Source organism: Rutidosis leptorrhynchoides, chromosome 3 (genome assembly GCF_046630445.1).
Source record: "Rutidosis leptorrhynchoides isolate AG116_Rl617_1_P2 chromosome 3, CSIRO_AGI_Rlap_v1, whole genome shotgun sequence".
NCBI classification, from domain to species: Eukaryota; Viridiplantae; Streptophyta; class Magnoliopsida; order Asterales; family Asteraceae; genus Rutidosis; species Rutidosis leptorrhynchoides.
In genome coordinates this window covers 333,739,597-333,764,541 of record NC_092335.1, presented here as the reverse complement: position 1 = coordinate 333,764,541, position 24,945 = coordinate 333,739,597, and the positions used below count along the sequence as shown (strand labels likewise).

Below are 24,945 nucleotides of genomic sequence, written 5' to 3'. Positions count from 1 at the left end.
TGTGTTAGGGTTCTTAGTACCGAATTGTTTAACTAGTTTCCTTGCAGATTCGCGATGTTTGAACCGATTATAAATAAGGTTAGAGGATGAATTGAGATTAGTGATATTAGGGTTATGAGGTGTTCGATTAGGGTTCTGTTGTTTGGATAGGTTATGAGTTGGAGATTGATTTTTTCAATTGCCGTTTTGGACCTGAACCCAGATTCCTTCATTAATGGGTCTGTATTGTATATGGCCGGTGGTGTTGCAGGTGTTGACGGGTTTATATTGGCGGCGATTGGAGGAGTTTGGTGTAAAAGGAGAGGTTGGGATGCGAAACATGATGGAGATATAAAACGAATATGCAGATAACAAAGAAGAAAATAAAAAGAACACAAGAAAAGAACTAGTAGTGGTTACCGGAGAGAGGCGCCGGCGATGAATCAGATGGAGAAGACAATGGAACAGTAGAAGTTGAAGAGAGCATTTTAATATAAACCTAACTTTTTCGAATTCTTTAACATTGGATAATTGATGGCTAACTAACTTCAATCAATCGGGAAAATTATGGTTTTCATCACAAAATTTTGGACCAATATTTTATGTGTACGCATATATTGTTGATGCAACTCATAAGAATGGGGTTGAGCCCTTTTCTTCTGCATCAATTCTTAAGAGACTCGACTTTCACGCTTTGGACATGGTTGATGGCATGCATATCGTTTTGCAAAATTTCAAGATTATCAAAGATCTAACGCTTAAAAGTGTTGATGTATGCATTACAATTATCCACCATTGATCTACTATATATACTCATGTATGCTATTATTGCAATTATTCTACTGTGTTTCTTTTATCATAATGTATGTTTTACACTTGCAAGTGATTGATCAGTTTGGTTTGGGTTTTCCTCATAACTGAGAGGATTTTTATACACTTTCTCCTATTGAATTAGAAGGATCTGCTGCGGAAAGTGTCTCAATAAGTAGATTGTGAGTAATGTTAATTAATGTCGTTATTATAGAGTAAAAACCAAAATGTACATTTTAAACCCACTAGTTTTGTATAATATAGTATGGTTTCGTATAGTATGTCTCAAAATGTAGATTACTAATATCTTATGTCAATATTTCTTAGTAACAACCCAAGTGTGGCCGGTTTGAAATCTACAAGTTTGGTATATTACGTGTCTCAATAAGTAGAGAAATAGTAATATTCCAGGCTAATGATATATCCACATTTCAAATTGATATATCCACCAAAACTGTGCATTAATTAGTTGTATCGATTTGTACAGTACAACTTATTAATGCATTAGTTGAGTATCAATTTAAATGTTGGATATATCAACTCTCATATTTTAACATATTTATTCTTGTTGGGCCAAAGTTTCGTATACTATATGTGGTTATATATGAAGAAAAAGTAGTCATTTATGGAAGATTTATGTTACTTAGTAAAATGTTTACTCACTTTATTCCTATTTTTTTTTTTAAAGTAAGTTGTTGGCATCGATCTCATTTGTCATGCACGCACGTACTTTCAGGCAGAAACCCGAACCGCATTACAGGGATCCGAACCTTAAACCATCCTGAGGGGCAGGCGGGTCGGGCCTGGATACTGAATACGAGCCGGTAAAACCTTCCCGAGCAATCCGGCTTTCAGGAAATTAATCACATGAAAGACTCCATTGAACGAAATACCGATTCTAATGATAACTCACCGCAATATTCTAAAGATAGCGAAGACACAATATTGAGCAATAAAGCTAGTAACGTTTGTAAAGAATCCCCCCACGTGTATGTTTCCTGATTATGCTTCTGTATATCTTCTTTACTGCATTTTATCAATGTTTATGTACTTGTTTCGATAACTTTGTTTCAAGCATTTAAATCAAAAAATGCAAATTGATTTTTTTTATATCAAATTTGTAGTCATTCGAAGTATCTTTATTTTTGTTATTTTTCATAAAGTCTTTGGTGATTATTTTTTAGCTATCTAGATTTGTAGCCTCTGGTCTAGTAAAATGCTAAATTATGGTCTGATTATATATTCATGCCTGTTAACTACAAGTTTTTTTTGTACTTTTACTATGCAATGCTTATTTTTTGCGAAAATGCATGAATCTGGAAGAAATAATTTCCACAATACGACACTTTTACAATCCTTGAGAGAAAGAGAAATCCTCAATGTATTCGGTTGTCTTTAACAAATTTTTTTTTTGTGTAAATCAATGATTGTTTAAGCATTTTAAACTTGAACTAAAATCAACTTATAACTCTTTCGATATCTTAAGTTTGATTAAGTATTATAACTTGTTAGTTCCAAATCTTTAATCCGTTAATTTCTTTTCAAGAATTTTTTTAATTTCTTGAATTTCGGCTCTTAAACAGGAGAATATAATTAAAGCTGGAAATGATGGAGTATATGAAGAATATTCCTTGACACAAGAATTTGATGGTCCCGACTTCCTGTGTAAGTCTCAATGTAAACCGACATCTAGCAGATCTCACCGTGAGATTTTGAAAAAATCATTATAGTTCTAATTCTACTTCAAGTTCAAGAAAGGAAAATAGAGTTGTTTGAAATATTGAAGCATATCTTTGTAGCGAAAAGAAAGAGGTGGTTTGAAGATAATTTCATGAAAAAAAGTCGGTGAAGTCTTAAAACGAACCCTTACTCGTGAGTTTGAGAGTAAATAGATGAAAAATCATTATGAACAATTAAAGGGAACATATCAAACATGGAAGATGGAGTGCAAGGTAACTATTCTGACTTGGTTTTATTATCCCTTTTATGTATCGTTATAAAAATGTCAACAGGGTCGGTGTGCTACTTTATACTAATTGACAAGGTGTGCTACTTTTACTAAAACATTTAACTTCGTGTCAACAACATGATGGATATATGTATAACTTGGTTCAGTATAAATTTTGTAAGTAAACTTATCAAATTGAAGTTATTGATTTGGTTAAGTAGTTTGCTCAAACCCCTAACATTCTTTATAATGTATTTTGTCAACATTGTGATGTATAAATGTAGTTATTCATTTATATATTCAAAATGTAGGCAAACAAGAATTGTAAATAACTCTTTGATGGTGTTGATCATGATCTTTGTAAACAACTCTTTGATGGTATTGATCATGTGGCAGTTGAGGAAGTAGAAGAACAAAGTTTACAACAAATGGCAAATGCATCTCAACTTAAAAAAATAAAAAAATAAAAATGCCAAGGAACCGTTGTATACTTGTGAACCTGTTACCATCATATCTTCTGATGATGAGTCCCCTACTCAACAAATGGATGACACACCCTCCATTCTCATACATGTACCTCCTAATTCAACCTCACCTCCTACATCATCCAACTTACCTTAAGCTTCTTCACAAGTTGAATCTGCAAGTCCTATCTCAGCTAACCATACACTGGTCTCTAAAACTAATGACACCCCATCACCACCCACACAAATTGCACGCGTCCTATATGCGGTGCTTACAAAAAAATGCTAAAATCGATCAACCTTTCATTGATGAGTGTCTAGCTAAACTAGACGATTTAGGTTGGAAAACGGATCATAGTTTGTTGTATGATGCTACACTAGCCATTTTTTTAGTGAATATATACCCGAAAATAAGGATAGTTTAGATGAAGCTAAAATCAGAAAGAAGCATCTAGCCATTTTTTTAGTGAATATATACCCGAAAATAAGGATAGTTTAGATGAAGCTAAAATCAGAAAGAAGCATGATTTGAGTGAAGAATCTTATTATTATTATTATTATTATTATTATTATTATTATTATTATTATTATTATTATTATTATTATTATTATTATTATTATTATTATTATTATTATTATTATTATTAAAGGGCTAGCTATATGTCACAATGGTGTACTTCAGTTATTGGGTAGAATGTTGGTTCAAAGAGGTGAACAAAATGTTGGTTATATTACATATAGCTAGCCCTTTAATGAAAAAAAGATTCTTCACCCACATCATGCACCTTTATGGTTTTAGCTTAATCCAAAGTGTCCTTATTTCTGGATATATTCACCAAAAATGACTAGTGCAACATAATACAACAAACTATGTTCATATTTCCATCAACTCATCCAGGTTAGCTAGGCACTCATCGATGAAAGGTTGATCGAGTTTAGAATACTTTGAAGTCATCGAAGATAGGACGCCTGCAATTTGTATGGGTGGTGATGAGGTGTCATTAGTGTCAGGGACCTGTGTATGGATAGCTGGGACAGGACTTGTAGATTCAACTTGTGAAGAAACTGAAGGTAAGTTGGAAGATGCACAAGGTAAGTTGAATTGCAAGGTGCGTGTATGGGAATGGAGGATGTGTCATCCATTTGTTGAGTAGGGGACTCATCCTCAGAAGAAATGATGGTAACGGGTTCATAAGTAGACATTGGTTCCTTGACTTTTGTTTTACTTTTTTTAAGTTGAGATGAATCTGTCATTTTTGTAAACTCTGTTCTTCTACATGCTCAACCGCCACATGATCAACACCATCAAAGAGTTGTTTATATAGATTATGATCAACATCATCAAAGAGTTGTTTAAGTTCTTGTTTTCCTACATATTGTGAACATACGAATCAATAAATACATTTGTAGATCATAATGTTGACAAAAATACATATTGAAGAGTGTTAAGGGGTCTGAGTAAACTACTTAGCCAAATCAATAACTTCAGTTTGATATGTTTTCGTACAAAAATTACACTGAACCAGATTATACATATATACATCATGTTGTTGATACCGAGTTAAATATGTTATTATAAAGTATCACACCCCGTCTATTAGTATAATGTAGCACACCCTGTTGACATTTTTATAATGATACATACATTGAAAACTAAAAGGGATAATAAAATAAAGTAAGAATAGTTACCATTACCATCACTCTATCTTCCATGCTTGATACTTTGCCTTTAATTGTTCATAATAATTTTTCATCTATTTATGCTCAAACTCACGAGTAAGGGTTCATATTAAGACTTCACCGACTTTCTTTCATGAAATTACCTTCGAACCACCTCTTTCTTTTCTGCTACAAAGACGTGCTTTAACATATGGTTTTTCTATATCTTCTTTCCAAATAACTCTATTTTCCTCTCTTAAACATGAAGTAGAATTAGAACTTTTTTTTTTTAAATCTCACTGTGTGATATGCCAGATCTCAGTTTACTTTGAGACTTACTCGGGAATTCGGGAGTCGTTTTATTGTGAAGCTTTCTAGCCATAGATCTTGTCATGTGGCAATCAAATTCTTGTTTCAAGGGAGATTCTTCACATACTTCATCATTTCCAACTTTAACTATATGCTCCTATTTAAGAACCGAAATGAAAGAAATCAAAAGATTTAAAAATAATCAAAGGATTAAAGATTTGAAATTAACAAGCGATATCAACTACTCAAACTTAAAATAATGAAAGAATTATGAGTTGGTTTTTTTTTTTTCATGTTTAAAAGGCTTAAAGAATCATTGTTTTTTATAAAAATGTTGGGAATTATGATCTGATGAGTCAAAAAGTATTTTGCAAATTCTAGAGTCTGGAGATGTAGAGTCTGAAGTTGCAGACTCTGGTGTTTACTGAAGTCAACGGTTTTAGATTTCTTGATGGCTAAGCTAATGAATATTCTGGAGATATGTTTAACTTTTAAGAAGATTTGTTTTGATTCGGGTTTATCTCCGGAAGATTGACTTTAGAGTTATTAGCGTATAAGTTTGGTTTTTAAGTTTATCTTTTCCTTATTTGTAGCAAAGTAGTTTTGGAAACCAAATCTCCAGATTTGGTTTTGATCTGTATAAATAGGGACGTGTGCTTTTCATTCGATGTATCTTTTGGCACGATCAATATTATCAAACATATATTTCATATCGTGTTCTCTCAATTCTTGTACTTATAATTCTTATTTATTGTTCAATTGAGAGTCTGGTGTTCATAGATCAAATACTGTGAACTTATAACTGGTATCAGAGCGGGTAAGGTGTAAATCCTATTACGGTAATCTTTACAAACGATCCATATTTTTATAAATATGTCTACCAGTACCATTCCTACTCCAGTTATGGCTGGAAAAGGTGTGCCAATATTCAATGGCACAGACTTTGCAACTTGGAAATTGAAAGTCCTATGGTTTTTAGGATCTATTCATGAAGAAGCTGAGCATGTTCTTACAACAGGACCTATTATTCCTGGTTCTATGATAGCTGATGTTCTTGCCACAGATACTGTTGCTGCTCAACCTGCCTATTTTCGTGAAACACCAAGAGAAAGGTGGACGAAAGCAGAAGCTATCAAGTACAAACTAGATAGCAAAATAAGGAGTATTATTGGGAATGCTGTTACTGTTCCAATTCTCAGAAAGATCAGTCATGCCAAGACTGCTAAAGCTATGTGGGATATGTTGCTTAATGACTATGAAGGAGTCACTGTTGTTAAGACTCAGAAGAAAAAGAATCTGATTAGATGTTATGAAAATTTTGCTGTTCAGCCTAAAGAATCTTTGAGTGATCTTCATTCAAGATTTCAGGTTCTGATAAATGATCTTGAAAGTGTTGGGGTAGAGAAAACACAACAAGTGTTGTGTCAAAAGTTTATTGAACTGTTACCCTCAAACTTTGAATCTGTGATTACATCTATGGTAATCAGTGAAAAGATAGATAACTATGAGTTAAGTGAATTGTTTGGCATACTGTCAAACTTTGAGGAAACTCAATTAAAGAACAAGATCAATGCTAAGAAAACTGCTAAAGATCCAGAAGCTGCATTAGTGGCTACCGCAAAGAAGAATAAGCAATTGTTCTCTAGTTACTCTAGCAAAGTTGAATCTGAAAGTGATGAAACTTCTGATGATGATAGTGAATCTGATGAAGATGAGGAGATCAAAGATTTGGAAGTTCAGATGGCTCTTTTGACTCAAAGGATTGAGCAGAAAAAGTTTGGTTATAAGAAGGGTAAAGGCAAGGGTACTTTTGATCCAAAGAAAGCTAAATGCTTTAAGTGTGGCAAGATAGGACACATAGCTGCTGATTGCTAGTTTAAGGGTGAAGGAGGTTCAAATACCAACAAGTCTGTTGACAAAGTAAGAAAGTAAAAGCTCAAGTACATGAAGTTAAAGAGTGAAGCAGAAAAATCAAAGAACAAAGAATAGGAAAAGGCTTTGTACACAGAAGCATGGGAAGATGAAGACTCATCATCTGATGAAGAGGAAGATAAGTGTCTTATGGTTTTAATTGATGGTAGTTCTAGCAAGTTTGAGGAAGATCTAAAAGCTATTGAGAAGATGGATAAAGACTCTACTTGTAATAAAGTTTCTGCTTATAAGGTACAAAACTTTGTGAACTATCTTGATAATGAAAAAGTGAGAATGTTTCAGTACTTGCTGCTTGACTTTCAATGGTGTTTAGATGATATTGATAGGTTAAGAACACAAATTTTTGATCTTAAAAACACTATCAAAGACAAAGAAGCTGAAATTAAAATCTTAAAAAAATGTGAGGTAGAACTTGACACATATAAAATGGCATACACAGAAGAAACTAAAAGATTAAATACTGAATTAGGAAGATCGATGAAAAGGTCAAAACACTATGAATCAATTTGTAAATCTTGGTGTGTATCTTCCAAAAAGAATTCTGATGCTATTGCCAAACAAATTCCAAATGATGTCAAAGCTATACTAGGTGAAAACTACATATTAGATAATAATGTGGAAGTTGATCCAAGTGTATTCAAACGTGACATTCTACCAAACACATTCGTAAAATTTGATGGTGACAAAAAGATTTTAACCAATGCTTTTGTAAGGTCATTAGATCCAGTTGAACTTTCTGAGACTATAATACTTGAAAGTAAAAATCCATTCGAGTCTGAACTTTTGAAACCTTCAGACTCTAGCATTTTAGTCTCTCAAGATAATAGTGTATGTTCTGACCTAGAGTCTGACACCCAAGAGTCAAGTTGCAATAACAACTCTGAATCATCCTCTGAAACTGACACTTGTCCAGATCCAAAAGTGTTAACTAAAAGAAGGTCAAAGCCAAAACAAGCTAAGACAATTCAAAAACTCAAAAAGGAAATTTCTAAGCTCAATGAAAAAATCAAGAGCCAAGAAAAACCTTCAGTTAAAAGAACATCTTGTTTTCCTAAGAAAATTAAGAAGATTTGGAAACCCAAAGTTTGTGAAAATAAAAGTGTCTTACAATCTGTTAAAGACAAGTTGATTTGGATTGGAAACAAGGCTTTTGTTTGGAGAGTGAAGAGCACTCCAACTGAACCCACTGAAAAGTGAGTTCCCCTTAAAAACTAACCATTTTCTCTTATTTTGTGTCTTGTGTAACAGGGTAACATGTGGTATTTGGATAGTGGTTGCTCAAGACACATGACTGGATGCAAAGAGCATCTTGTAGGGTTTGTTAAAGAAAAAGGTCCTTCTGTAAGATATGGTGATAATTCAGTTGCAAAGACTATTGGTTATGGTACTGTTATAGCTGGAAGTGTTTCATTTAAAAAGGTTGCTTTAGTTGAAGGGCTGAAGCATAATCTGCTAAGTGTAAGCCAAATTGCTGATGAAGATTGTGAAATCAGAATAAGAAAGAAATCTGGTATTATTTATGATCCTAAAGGAAGACCAACACTTGTAGCCTGGAGATTTCAAAATGTGTATATGCTGGATTTAGATTCTGTTGATGCTGGAATAGAAACATGTCTGTACTCTCAGACTGTCCCTGAACTTAATTGGCTGTGACACAAAAGGCTTTCTCATCTCAATTTCAAAAATATTAATGAGCTTTCCAAAAAGAAGCTTGTAAGAGGTCTGCCTCAACAACCTTTCAAGAAAGATAAGCCTTGTTATGCTTGTATTATGGGTAAACAGACCAAAACAAAGTTTCTCTCAAAAACCCTGGCTACTATCAGTGATCCACTTCACATGCTTCACATGGATCTATTTGGTCCAATGAACACTAGTAGTTTGGGTGGGAAAAGATATACTCTAGTGATTGTTGATGAGTATTCTAGATTTACATGGGTTATTTTCTTAACTGCAAAAAGTGATGCTCCTGAAGAAATCATCAATTTGATCAAGAGAGAGCAGGTTCAAAAAGGTGTTCTTGTTAAATAGTTGAGAAGTGATCATGGTACTGAGTTCAAAAATGTTACATTAATTGACTTTTGTGAAGAGTCTGGAATTGATCAAAATTTCTCTGCTGTTAGAACTCCACAACAAAATGGAGTTGCTGAAAGAAGAAATAGAACCCTTATTGAAGCAGCCAGAACCATGTTATGTCAATCAAATGTTGCTCTAAGGTTCTGGGCAGAGGCAGTTAATACAGCATGTTATACTCAAAATAGGTCCTTGATTGTGAAGAAACATGGCAAAACTCCCTATGAGTTATACCATAAAAAGGTGCCTACAATTCATTACTTCCATGTATTTGGATGTAAGTGCTATATTTTAATTCAAAGAGATCAGCTTGAAAAGATAAGGCCAAAATCTGATGAAGGTGTGTTCATGGGATATTCTTCTGTATCTAAAGCTTATAGAGTATATAATCAGAGGAGAATGAAGATTGAAGAATCCATTAATGTTTCTTTTGATGAAAGTTCTATAGAAATGGATCAGTTATCCAGCACTGAGCAATATGCACTTGGTGAATTATCAAATTTAATTTCTGGAAATAGTGTTCAGACTCTGGATTCAGAGTCTGAGTCAGATGAACCTAATTTGTCTGGGTTGAAAAATGATTCTGCAGATAATTGTCATACAAAAGAAGTTCTACAAGAAGATGAGTCTGTTGTTATTCAAGAGGGTGATCAATCATCAAATACCACCTTGGATCCTGCTGTTCCTACTAGAAAATCATCTAGAAATATAGTTCATCCAAAGCATCTTGAGGATTATGTTGTGGATCCTACTGGTTTTCCTAAACCTAGCTCTTCTTCTCAGACACCTGTGTCTGACTTTGCTATTGTAAACTATTGCTTCTTTTCTTGTTTTCTTTCACTAATTGAGCCCAAAGAAGTATATGAAGCATTGGCTGACAATGATTGGGTTGAGGCTATGACTGAAGAGTTGACAGAATTTGAAAGGAATGATGTATGGGAGTTGGTTCCAAAACCTAATGGTAAAACTGCAATTGGCACTAAATGGGTTTACAGAAACAAGGTTGATAAAGATGGTATTGTGATTAGAAATAAAGCAAGGTTAGTGGCTCAAGGGTATAGACAAGAAGAAGGAATAGATTATGATGAGACTTTTGCTCCTGTTGCTAGAATTGAAGCTATTAGACTGTTTCTGGCATATGCTGCACACAAAGATTTCAAGGTGTTTTAAATGGATGTAAAGAGTGCTTTCCTGAATGGTAAATTGCAAGAAGAGGTGTATGTGAAACAACCTCCTGGTTTTGTAAGTAAGAAATTTCCTAAGCATGTTTACAGATTGAAGAAAGCATTGTATGGTCTGAAGCAAGCTCCCAGAGCCTGGTATGATACCTTGTCAACATTTCTTCTAGAAAAGAATTTTTCCAGAGGAGCCATTGACAAGACTTTATTTATCAAAAAGGACAAAGGTGATGTGTTACTTGTTCAAATTTATGTTGATGACATTATTTTTGGGTCTACTAATCCACACTTAAGAAAATGGTTTTCTGACATTATGTCTGAAGAGTATAGAATGAGCAATTTATGTACTTTAAACTATTTTCTTGGGTTGCAAATTAAACAGAGTTCTGAAGGCATATTTATTAACCAAAGTAACTACATTTCTGACATGTTAACTAAATTTGGTTTTAAAAATTGTTCTACTTTAAGAACTCCAATGAGTGTTTCTGAAAAGCTTGATAAAGATGAATCTGGGAAACTCACTTGTCAATCAACCTATAGAGGTATGATTGGATCTTTACTATACTTAACTGCTAGTAGACCTGATATAATGTTTGCTACATTTCTTTGTGCACGTTACCAATCAGATCCTAGGGAGTCTCATTATAAAGCTGTGAAAAGAATTTTTAGGTACTTAAAAGGTACCCCTAACCTGGGTCTTTGGTACTCTAAAAACTCAGGGTTTGATCTAATTGGTTACACAGATGCAGACTATGCAGGTTGCAAATTAGACAGAAAAAGCACTTTTGGTGGATGTCAATTGCTAGGTGGAAAATTGGTCAGCTGGTCTAGTAAAAAGCAGAATTCTGTGGCCACTTCCACAGCAGAAGCTGAATATGTTGCTGCAGGAAGTTGTTGTGCTCAGTTACTTTGGATGCAACATCAACTTTTGGATTTTGGGTTATCATTGACCAAAACTCCAATAATGTATGATAATGAAAGTGCAATTGCTATTACTGAGAATCCAGTATTATACTCCAGAACCAAGCATATTGAAATCAGGCATCATTTTATAAGGGATTGTGTTGAGAAGGGCAAAGTATTTTTAAAGCATATTGGTACTAAAGATCAATTGGCAGATATTTTCACTAAAACACTTCCCGAAGAAAGGCATTTTTATCTTCTTGGACAACTTGGAATGTTAAATCCATCAACTGGAATGTTGTCCAGTGATGATACTCCCTAAACTGTTGTTGAAAAAAAAAAAAATTAGAGTCTGGATTACATCATATTCAGAGTCTGGGTGACATCATATTATTCAGAGTCTGGAAAGATTTACTCTACTGGCGTAAGTTTGTGAAATATTTGTTTCCTTATTTGGTTTTTACTTACGTTTGTCTAAAGTGAAAAGGGTTATTTTTAAAGGGGGTAAAAGGTAACTTCTTTTGGGGGTTAAAAGTAACTTTTTGAAATTGTGTCAGGAGTATTTAATCCCTCCTCTTCTTCAAATCAATATCAAATTATAAAACCCTAATCCCTCTTTTCGATCATCATCTTCAAAAATTCCCTCAATCTTCAAAATTCTTTCTTTCTTAAAGCTAAATGGCAAGATCAAAGTTCATTCCATTCGTTCTTGTACCCACTGCTAACATGGTTCGAGCTACAGAAATCAAAGGAAACAAGGATGTGATGGTTTCGGCTAACAACAGAGTTGCATGTGATTCTATTCCTGAAAACTTTGCTAACGAAGGTTATGAAGAGTTGGTTCACTTCATGCGAAATCATCCTCTGAAGGATGCTTTCTTTAAAACAACGACTATGTTTCCAGAGTTGTTAGGTGAATTCTGGTATACTTGTGTTGGAAACAGGGAAGCTCGAACAATCACTGGCACTTATCGCAATGGTAAAAATACTTTAGTTCTTACTGAAAATCATTTAAGATTGGCTTTGAATCTTCCTATGCGAGATGATTTTGTTAGAATCGTATCAAGGTCTGCTGTGAGGTCTTGTTTTACTTTGGTTGGTCAACCTTTGACTGACTCATCTGTTAAGATAAGTATGTTTTCACCCAGGTGGATGTTTGTGTTGTCTAATGTACTTAGAAGCTTGAGTTTTAAGTGTGGGAGCTTGACTGAGATTAATGATTTTGAGGCTTATTTGTTTCATGCTATAGTAACAGGAAGAAATATTGATTTTGCTCATTTGTACTTTAATGAATTGTTAGTTCTTACTGAAAAGACTCCTAGGGATCATAATGTGCCATTTATCAGGATTTTGAGTCTTATGATTGAACAAGCCATGACTCCATCTTTATATGATGGGCTTAAGGTGTTTCGTGTGTATGAGTATACAGCTTTTCCAGAGTGTAGTACACGAATGTTTCACAGCCATATTTTCAATGATGAAGAAGTTGCTCTCACACCAGCTATGATGCAATGGGTCAATATTAGTCATGATGACCAACCTATAGTTCCTGAGCAATCAGGATCTGCAAGGGCATCTTCTTCAGGGTCTGAGCAATCATGGTCTGCAGAAGATCACAACAATGGTCAACCTATCATAGAGTCTGAGCAATCAGATTCTACCCCCCCCCCCCCCCCCCCCCCCGAAACTCCACCCCATGTTTTTTCACAAATAGAGCAGGCTGAAGGTATGAGTGAGGACAACCCACTTCATTCTAACCCACCTTCTCCCACTGCTAATGAACAAAATCTCCAATCAACCAACCTTATGAATTCACAAGTTCATATTGAGAACATCACCATAACTGAAACCCTAGATGATTCAGCACTTATGGATTCACATCAACAATTCATTAGGCAAGGTGCTACTAGTGCTTCTCCATCACCTCTGCTAGAGGTTGGTGAGGGGAGTACTTTGACCCAACCTAAACCTGATAGGATAGTCAACTTGGATACCCATGTTACAGTTGCTGAAGAATCCCACTCAGTTAACTTAAATGAAGAAGTCCCAATCCTGGACTCAAACAACCAAATCCAAAAACCAGCTACAATGGCCAAGCCTACTATTACCTCAGACTCAAGTCTGCCACTACCCACTCCAAATATTCCTTCCTTACACTTACTTGCATAGGCTGCCAATGTTACACTTATGTCACAAGGTGTAATACAGGCCTCCAATCCTTCTATGTCCAAGGATCGCCCTACTTTTCAACAGGAAGGTTGTGAGGACATGCCAACCCTACCCCTAACTATTGGTAACACTTCACAGACTGAGGCACCAGTCAATATGGTTGGCCTGAATCAGGCTTTGACCACTTTGACTAAAAAGTTTGATGACAAGCTTTCTGGTGTGCAGTCTCAATTTGATAAAATTAATCTCCACTTGAATAATAATTTTGCTTCTAAAAATGAGTTGATGGATGTAAGGAGGATGGTTGGGGATGTACAGGGTGTGGCTGGTACAAGTGGTGCAGGGGGTGTGACAAATATTGCTGACAGATTGACAGCTTTGGAAAAGAAAATGGCAGGTGTTGATGAAGTTAAAGAATGTTTTACAGGTTTTGCTTCTGATGTTAAGTCTCTTCAAGATCAACAAACTGAAATTTGGAAGTTTTTATCTACTCTCCCTTTAGATGATGTCAAAAAGGGGGAGAAAAGAAAAAGATCAAATGTTGAAGGCATTGAGGGGGAGCAATCTAAGAGAGCTCAAGTTGAGGGGGAGCATCAGGCTGAGGGGGAGAATATAGCTGATAGAGGTGTTGATACTCAAATGGTTGATGTTGTTACTCAGGTGGTTGTTGCTGGTGATAATCAAATAGGTGGTGTTGGTTATGTTCAAGGAAGCACTAGTGCTGTTGTGGTTGCTGCTATGCAAGGTAATTTAAGAGCTCAGATGAACAAAAGATTTAGTTTCAGAAGATATGAAGGTGATGTTGTCAAGGTTGAGGTTGATAAATCTGAATTTGAAGGTGTCACTTTATTGCTAACCATGACTCATTTACCTGATAGAAGATTAAGAGTTAAATTGAATCAAATTGTTCGATTGGATTTCTGTGAGTGGAAAGGCATAGCTGTGTGTATCCAGGAGTAGACAGATGATCAAGTTATTATGCAAGAAGTGTTGAAGAGAGTTTATATGCTGGTACATTTGGTATTTGAAGAAGTGTTTATAAGTTTTAAGGATTATGAGGTATTTTGTGAAATGTTTGATTTAGAGATGAAGGAGAGAAGAGCTAAGAGACATGTTGAAAGGTATGCTGTTCCTGAACATTTAGAGTTTGTTGATGATAAGTATGTTGAGTATTTGGATGGTTTGATGTTTAAGACAAATGAAAATCAAAGAATGTTTGTTAGGGTTGATCAGTTTGAAGGAGCTAGCATTGAGATGTTGATCAGTTTATTATCCAGATGTGAGACAGAGCAAACTTTTCCTTTTAGGGTACAATTGTTGAATCACTTGTATAGCAAGTTGTCCATGTTGAAGAAAATTCATTTTATGAAGAGCAAGTGTAAACTGATTGAAAAGGAGTATGCAAAGTTGAAGAAGTAGGTGAACAGGTTGTTTTGACATCATCAGATAGGGGGAGATTGTTGGAAATTATGATCTGATGAGTCAAAAAGTATTTTGCAGATTCTAGAGTCTGGAGATGTAGAGTCTGAAGTTGCAGACTCTGGTGTTTACTGAAGTCAACGGTTTTAGATTTCTTGATGGCTAAGCTAATGAATATTCTGGAGATATGTTTAACTTTTAAGAAGATTTGTTTTGATTCGGGTTTATCTCCAGAAGATTGACTTTAGAGTTATTAGCGTATAAGTTTGGTTTTTAAGTTTATCTTTTTCTTATTTGTAGCAAAGTAGTTTTGGAAACCAAATCTCCAGATTTGGTTTTGATCTGTATAAATAGGGACGTGTGCTTTTCATTCGATGTATCTTTTGGCACGATCAATATTATCAAACATATATTTCATATCGTGTTCTCTCAATTCTTGTACTTATAATTCTTATTTATTGTTCAATTGAGAGTCTGGTGTTCATAGATCAAATACTGTGAACTTATAAAAAATAACTTAGTGTCAAAGACACCAGAAACATTGAGGCTTTCTCTCAAGGATTTAACAATTTCTCTATCATGAAAAGGAATTCTTCCTAATTCATGCAATTTTGGAAAATTTAAGCACTGCAAAGTAAAAGTAGATAATGGAACATGTAATTGACACATGATTATATAATCAAACAATACTTTAGCATTTCACTACACTAAGCTAGCTAAAAAAATCACCTAAGACATTACGAAAAATAACGTGACATGCTTATTAACAATACAAAGATACTTAATATGACTACAAAATTGATATAAAATCGATTTGCATCTTTTGATTTAAGAGTTATCAAGGAAGGTATAAAGGCAAGTACATATACATTGATAAATCGCGGTGAAGAAAACAGATGCATAATCAGGAAACCTACACATGGAGGGATTCTTTAATGCTCAATACCGCGTCTTCGTTATAATAATGTTGAATGGAGTTATCATTAGAATCATCATATCGTTCAATTGAGTACTCTTTACCGTGATCTTGTGATAAAGATATTCAATATATGAATAAAGTGAGTAAACGTGTACTAAAACTTCAATAGATGACTACCTTTTCTTCATACATAACTAACCATAAACCATATATAGTATACGAAACTTTAGCCCAACAAAAATAAACATGTTATAATATTAGTATTAATCTAACTACCTATGGAGACATATATGACACTTGGGTGTTTACACAATAATAAAGACATTAAGATATTACTCGAACCAACATAACTGATCACGCACTACAAGAAAATCGCAAAATGCCGAAGACGCTTTCCCGGGCGATTATATGTTGTTCGAAAAGTCGAGTAAATGACAAAAAATCTACTTTTTTGGTCAGTTTTTCTGAAAAGTTTGACCATTTTATCCCAGACAACCCCATGTCATCCCTAAAAGTATCTTTCATTTTTTTATTTTTCACCGGTGAAAATTATTTGACTCCAAAAGGTAAAAAAAAAATTAAGCGCACAACTATGTCAGACGACATGTCGTCCGGAATAAAAACACTATAATTTTGGATCCAAAATATTTTCCTTGTGAAAATTTTGTTGTCTCCAAAAGGTAAGTTTTTCCCGGGTTACTTTCCCGGACGACATGTCGTCCGAAAAAGGTCTGATGGGTTTTTTTTGCTGAACATTTCTATATATTTAAACACCATTATTAACATTTTTAACCTCAACCTCACAATTTTCATCTTTACATTGTATTCAAATTGGAGGTATATTGTGAGTGTGGTGAAGTTGTTCTTTTCCACACATCTTGGTCAAATTGAAATCTAGTACGTCGGTTTTATGGTTGTCCTAATTATCCGGTATGGTAAAAATATATGTTTAACATATGTGCTCTGTAATAAAATATTATATCACAAACTAATTTCATCTTTAGTTCGTAGTTCTCAAGTTGTGGTTCGATAGTTTGGGATGATCCACCCATGTGTCATAGGGTCGTGCATATTATACCTGAATTGTTAAGGAAAAAGAATAAGCATGAAGATGAACTCAAAATTGAAAAACATCAATCTAGATATGTGAAATTGATGGTAATTAGTAGTTGGGTCATATTTCTGATGTTTTTCATTTTAGTGTTAAGTTATTGATTGACATGTTCGCAACTCTGAGTGTTGGTCTGGAGAATTTAATTGAGTCTACCCTAACTGAGCTATATCATGGTTGCAACTGGATGTCCTCATTAGACTTTTGGCCAAATTAACACACATTAGGTTCATGATAATTGATTCTCTTAAAGGTGTACAAATGAGATTTAATCGTCCTGACAGATATGAAGATAGACCAGTTACACCATGTGAGTTCCATGTGTTCAAAATGTTATGTACACTTCTCAGTAGATGTGTGCACAAATGTTTGACCCAGGAAGTTCAGCTTAAACTTCACTAGTATGTACTCAACAACTGCTATAACATCGACGAACATAACACTAAGTCATTTTAGTACAAATTGCATTTTGAGTGACTTAACTTTGTGAACGTTGGTTATACTAAGAATTCTTTTAAACAATTCTTAACAGCTCTAGTTATTAATTCGACAGCATGCGTCGATTTATTGGCGACTTGACTGACTCTTAAAGCCTAAATTAAACTTCAGGTAGGATTTAAAATCCATGGAAATTTGATTTTATCATTTTCATGGTGTCTTAATTTTATTATTAATTTTTTAAAAACTTTTTCCTACTTATTGGCCAGAGGTCCACTCGGAAGCAATCTCTCTATCCGTCGAATAGAGAGTGATGACTTTCTCTACTTTTAAGAGTGTTTTCACTCTGGGTGGAGAAATGACTTGCCTTTATTCTCGGATAGGAGAATGATTGTCTACATCTCACCTCCCCATACACCACTAACTACGACAAAAGTGTACATATAGGACACACAAATTGGTCCTATAATGTCACTTTATAGGACCATTTCGTCCTATAGGACCAACCGAAGGTGTGTACCATCTATGGCGGTCGTATGAAGTATAGAAGCTAAAAAGTGTCCTAAAAGGTAATAAGATTATGAAATCAATGATCGGGTCCTACAATATGATTAACAAACACGTAGAATGATCCTTAAAAGTACATATTAGGAGCACTTTTTTGATATTGAGACATTTAAAAGGGTCACAAAAAGTGAAAATAGATTACGTTAGTACCAACAAAATGGTCCTAATAAAATTTTACATTTCTTAAGGACTAACAAAAATGGTCCAATTATAAGTATTTAGTATCTTATTACCCAAGTAAGAGTCCTATTATAAAAATAATACTACATCAGTACCAATAAAAAGGATCCTAATGTAACGATATACGAGTTTAGTACCGAGAAACAATGTCCTAAAAAGTAAGATATACTATACTAGTATTACAAAAGAAGGTCCTAATATGCATAAATGTTACGTTAGTACCACATAAAAGTTCCTAATATAATGATTTTTAAGGTTAGTATCACTAAAAAAAAGTCCTAATATAAATATGTTAAACCTTTAAAACCACAAAATAGGTCGTAATATATAATGATATTTACTTTAGTACCGTGAAAATGGGTCCTAATATAATGATATTGTATCAAGGTTATTATGACATAATTATACATCCTATCAAGTCATAGTAGTTCCGGATCCGGTTCGAATATTCAGATCCGATTCGAATATTCCGTTTCGATTTGGATATTTGTCTCCGATTCAGATATTCAAAACTGGTTTGGATATTCGAGTTTGGTTCATGATGTATTGTTTTGTAGCCATGGACAATTATTCACTACGATCAAGATATATGCAGGTGGCTGATGGAATGCGCGGCTGACCATCTATTTGTAAATATTAATTAATCGGTAACTGTTGGTACTGATATAAACTTTAGTACTCCGCAGTATAAAATAAAAAGAGCTTAGAATATAAAAAATGAAATGTATAGCGGGAAGAATAAAAGAAAGTTGGGGAAATATAATCTCCCAAAATTCAAGCTCTTATCCCAACAATAAAAAATCGTTCAATTTTTAGGGAAATAATATCATCTATCTCCATATCGGCCCAAAGTAAACCCTAGCTACTGATTGCACCATCTACAGCCGCCACCGTTAGTTGTTTCAAGACCACATCAGCCTCTTTCATCAATTTTTGCAGTTGATTGACGTCGGAACGAAGGTATATCCTAACATTTGGTTTCGTCATTTTTACAGTTGTTTGTGTTGTTTGGCTCATAAATTCGAGTTACTATGGAGATTTAAGTCGAAATAGAACAGGATTGGGTTAATTCCCACTAAAATTTTTTAGCTTTCATCATAATGTTAAGTTTTGCTTTTGGGTCAGCCATGCTTTTGATTTGTATCATTTTATAGATTTCATTACAGTGTAATTTATTTATGCTTTTGGGTCGTATATGAAATGTCCCGTTCTTATTGATTAAAAACGTTCCATATTAATTGATTTCGTTGCGAGGTTTTGACCTCTATATGAGACGTTTTTCAAAGACTGCATTCATTTTTAAAACAAACCATAACCTTTATTTTATAAATAAAGGTTTAAAAAACTTTACGTAGATTATCAAATAATGATAATCTAAAATATCCTGTTTACACACGACTATTACATAATGGTTTACAATACAAATATGTTACATCGAAATCAGTTTCTTGAATGCAGTTTTTACACAATATCATACAAACATGGACTCCAAATCTTGTCCTTATTTTAGTATGCAACAGCGGAAGCTCTTAGTATTCACCTGAGAATAAACATGCTTTAAAGGTCAACAAAAATGTTGGTGAGTTATAGGTTTAACCTATATATATCAAATCGTAACAATAGACCACAAGATTTCATATTTCAATACACATCCCATACATAGAGATAAAAATCATTCATATGGTGAACACCTGGTAACCGACATTAACAAGATGCATATATATAAGAATATCCCCATCATTCCGGGACACCCTTCGGATATGATATAAATTTCGAAGTACTAAAGCATCCGGTACTTTGGATGGGGTTTGTTAGGCCCAATAGATCTATCTTTAGGATTCGCGTCAATTAGGGTGTCTGTTCCCTAATTCTTAGATTACCAGACTTAATAAAAATGGGCATATTCGATTTCGATAATTCAACCATAGAATGTAGTTTCACGTACTTGTGTCTATTTTGTAAATCATTTATAAAACCTGCATGTATTCTCATCCCAAAAATATTAGATTTTAAAAGTGGGACTATAACTCACTTTCACATATTTTTACTTCGTCGGGAAGTAAGACTTGGCCACTGGTTGATTCACGAACCTATAACAATATATACATATATATCAAAGTATGTTTAAAATATATTTACAACACTTTTAATATATTTTGATGAAAGAAAAGAATGGAAAAGTAACTGTAACCATTTTCGTTAAGTATGAGTGTTTTGATATATGTCTTGAAGTCTTCCAAAAGTATTTTAATACATCTAAATACACTACATGTATATACATTTTAACTGAGTCGTTAGGTCATCGTTAGTCGTTACATGTAAGTGTTGTTTTGAAACCTTTAAGTTAACGATCTCAATTAATGTTGTTAACCCATTGTTTATTATATCTAATGAGATGTTAAATTATTATATTATCATGATATTATGATATATTAATATATCTTAATATGATATATATACATTTAAATGTCGTTACAACGATAATCGTTACATATATGTCTCGTTTCGAAATCCTTAAGTTAGTAGTCTTGTTTATATGTATATAACTCATTGTTAATATACTTATGGAGATACTTACTTATCATAATCTCATGTTAACCATATGTATATCTATATATATATCGTCATGTCGTTTTTACAAGTTTTAACGTTCGTGAATCGCCGGTCAACTTGGGTGGTCAATTGTCTATATGAAACATATTTCAATTAATCAAGTCTTAACAAGTTTGATTGCTTAACATGTTGGAAACATTTAATCATGTAAATATCAATCTCAATTAATATATATAAATATGGAAAAGTTCGGGTCACTACAGTATAGCTTTATGAGTATGAAGAGTATGAATTTAGTGACGATGAAGTCGACGAACAACCACAAAAGTGGAGAACAAGAGGAACTTCTACTCTAAAAAACTCTAAACGAAATAGAGGAACTTCTATTCTGTATAAATACATGTATATAATATATAACATTGTTGTCTCTGGAGAAGATGAAGTGATCTCCAGAAAGCTTTCCCATTGAAGATGTTGACTTAAGTACTTTTTTTTGAAGATGATAGAAAAATTTACGGCTACAAAGGGTTAAAGGTATGTCTCCGAATATATTCCGATTGTAAGAGCACATATAATGTAAGTACCTCTTTTGTGTACCACACAAAAATGTTCTTTTGAAATTCTACATAGACTTGCTGCCTCTAAATGTTAGTCTTTATTTATATCCCAAAACGGTATGATAATGGTCATTCGTGTTTTCACATGTCGTTTTTAAAGTCAACTAATTGACAGATTCTATATAAGTTTTACTATGTTAATTTTTAAGATATAAAAAGGATTCTTTAAAGTGGATGTTACATATATTAAGTATGGTTTAAGGTGGACCATGTTTTGCCTTCAACAAGTTAAATGGGGTGAAGTGTAAAACTTAGGCTAAAAATGAGATGCTGATAATAGACATTTTGTTGATGCAGATGATATGGAAATTGTTCATGATTATTTCGATTCTGCAACGAATCTACTTGATAAAGATTTGTAACACTTCTGCATAGTCCAACTTAATTGGAAAGTCAAATTCAGTCTGTTGATTTGTGAATCGATGGTGTTGAACCTTAGTGTGTGACAAACAATGTATTTATGATTGTTTTTTATTATAAAAAAATTAACTTTTTTAAGTGTTTCTAAATCTGCAAATTTATGTTGCAATTACTATTCAATTACGGAATCAATATGATCATCTCTATATTTGTAATAAACAGAAAAGGACATCAGCTGCATTGTTAGTATGTGGTAGTATCTGCGTTGTCAGGAACAACCTCAGATGCGCCAGGTAATTTTCGTTGTTTTTATTATTTGGGCCAGTAGCTTATGTTTGGTAGGGGTTCTTCTAAATTCCAATATATGATTTTCTAAGATTGATGATGTTTGTAGATGTACATGCTCAGCTACGTGCCTTAGCTAACGAACCTGTGGCCAACTTTGGTTCAACCAAGGCAACAGTAGCGACATACCAGAGTTCATTCTAAATCAATCATTCAACATCAACACCTATGTTGACATAGATCCATCATCTAAACTATTTACTTTAGCAACGCCATTCCAGTTAACTCCAGGTACATATCGATATATAACATCCTCACTATGATGGTGTTTTTTTCTAATTATCGATCCCGAACTTATCAGGTTCTTAGAGCGAACAAGGCTGAATTTGAAGTTATTTCGCATGAAGGAACTAATATTGTTGATATTAGGAACCGTTGTTGTTTGTGTAGAAGATGGCAGCTTTACGGGCTACCATGTGCTCGTGCAGTTGCATCTCTTCTTTTGTGTACGTAGACAAAATGTTCATCGGTTTACTGAAAGTTGTTTTAAAGTTCCAACTTATAGGAAAGCGTATTCACAAACAATTCATCCAGTTCTCGATAAAACGCTTTGGAAAGAAATGGTTAATCAAGGTGAAAGTGGTGTAATGAAAATTGTTATTAACCCGCCCAAATCACTTCGGCCACTTGGAAGACTGAGAAAGAGGAGGGTTCGATCAGAAGGTAGACAGCTCGTTACAGTTCGTGCATTGTAGTCGGTGCAATCAGACTAGTCATTATAGAACTAAGTGTTCTGTTGCGCCTCTGATGATCATGTATAATCGGTAATGATTGCAAGTTGCATAATATTAGGTGTTTGTATTTCTATTTTTATTTTTAAAATAAGCAGAGATCAATGTGAGGATCGACTAATCGTGTTACATATGTTTATGTCTTTGCTAGTTAAGGCTCGAGTATATATATTGTACTAACTTTGGAGAGTTGTAATGAGTATGATAAGATGTTACATTTCTTAGTATGTTGATTTTAATTTGTTATTATAACTCTTTGTGAAGCATCTGCTATGTGAATATAAATAAAATTGATTCCATTCTTTTTTCGTACTTGATGGCTGATAACCTGATCCAAACACCAAGAAAGCAAATAATTTACTTCGTGTAACTTAACAAACTGAAACCGAGAATAGATTAAACTTTGTGTAACTCTAACAAAATAATATATTTAATTTGATCATAAAGAAGTACGCTTTATGGTTGGCCCAGTTTGTTCTTGTATTTGGTGCCTGTAATTTATGGAAAAAAAGGAATAGGCCTGGATTTGAGCCAAGGTCAAACTTTTTGGCAAACATAACAAACCATCCACTCCACTAGCGATGCTTTTATATATAAAATGTACTATCCGGCAATGTTCCTAAGATCACCAAATTCAATTCTTGTAACTCCTTTTTATAATAATTAAGACACAAAAAAACTCATTCGTCTTATTAAACAATCAACACCTCATAAAAACTTACATTGATATGCCATAAACATCAAATGTCTTATTATGTTTCGATATAATACGACTAGGACAAATCAATGTCATATGATAGTATTTTTTTAATATGACTTTGATATAAGGTATCCTATTAAATTAACACATAATGTGACATCAAACCACTAAATGTCTTATATAGTCTCATTTAATGAATCACAATTAAAGTGTCATATGAAATCATATGATAATTAAGACCCAAAAAATCCTCCGTCATATTAAACAATCAAAGTGTCATGAAAATTTACAATGATACGACATAAGTATCAGATGTCTTATTAGATATTAGATTAAGATATAATACGACTAGGACAAATAAATGTCCTATGATGGTTTATTTCATGTGGCTTTTATAACAAGTGTCCTATTAAATTAACACATAATGCGACACTAAACCTTTAAATGTCTTATAAAGTTCTATTTTATGATTCACAATTAAAGTGTCTTATTAAATTAACACATAATGTGACACTAAACCGTTAAATATCTTATAAAATTTCATTTTATGATTCACAATTAAAGTGTCCTATAAAATCATATGATATTTAAGACTCAAATAACTAATCAGTCATATTAAAGAATAAAAGTGTCTTAAAAATTTACAATGCTACGTCATAAGTATTACATGTCTTATTAGTTTATGATATAATACGACTACGACAAATAAATGTTCTATGATAGTTTATTTCATATGACTTTTATATAAAGTGTCCTATTAAATTAACACATAATGTGACACTAAACCATTAAATGTCTTATAAAGTACAACTTTATGATTCACAATTAAAGTGTCCTATAAAATCATATGATAATTAAGACCCAAATAACTAAGTAGTCCTATTAAAGAATCTAAACGTCCTATTATGTTCATCTATAATACGAAAATGTCCTATTATGTTCAACTATAATACGACTCACACAAATAAACGTCTTACAAAAGTACATTTCATATGACCATCATATCATGTGACCTATTACATTACCAAATAATGAGACAACAACATTTAAATGTCTTATAAAGTCCATTTATATGATACACAATTTAAATGTCCTATTATCTCATATTAACTCTTATGATAATTAGGACCCCAAAAAACCATCCATCATATTAACAATTTAAGTGTCCTAATAACATACATTTATAGGACATAAGTACCAAATGTCCTAATATGTTATAATATAATAAGACTCTCGGAAATAAATGGCCTCTAAAGGTTTATTTCAAATGATGTTCATATTAAGTATCCTATTACATAAACACATAATGAGACACTAATAAATAAATGTCTTATAAGCTCCTTTATTAGGATCCACTTTCTAAGTGTCCTATGAAAATATAAGATAATAGAACAAAAAAAAATAATGTGTCCCATTAAATAGCTCTTTATGACCTCACTCTAAAAGCGTATATCATAATGGAACCCTAAATATTGTGTGGTCTTTTAAGACCCTATTTTACTAGGTCCCAGAAAAAAAGGTCCTATAAATACACATTTGTTGTAGTGACTTATGTGGTATTGAATTTTGTTGTTGTTGTTGTTG

At 33.4% G+C, this 24,945-nt stretch overlaps 1 long non-coding RNA gene across 2 annotated transcripts; it reads left to right on the top strand.

Moving 5' to 3' along the window:
- Positions 1-20,420: 20,420 nt before the first annotated feature.
- LOC139897518 (uncharacterized) lies at positions 20,421-22,855 on the top strand. 2 transcript variants are annotated; one of them, XR_011776625.1, is made up of 4 exons: positions 20,421-21,679; positions 21,808-21,878; positions 21,980-22,161; positions 22,232-22,855. It is a non-coding gene; the product is annotated as an uncharacterized lncRNA (long non-coding RNA). The 2 variants fall into 2 exon arrangements; XR_011776624.1 differs by having other exon boundaries at positions 20,424-21,878.
- Positions 22,856-24,945: the final 2,090 nt, after the last annotated feature.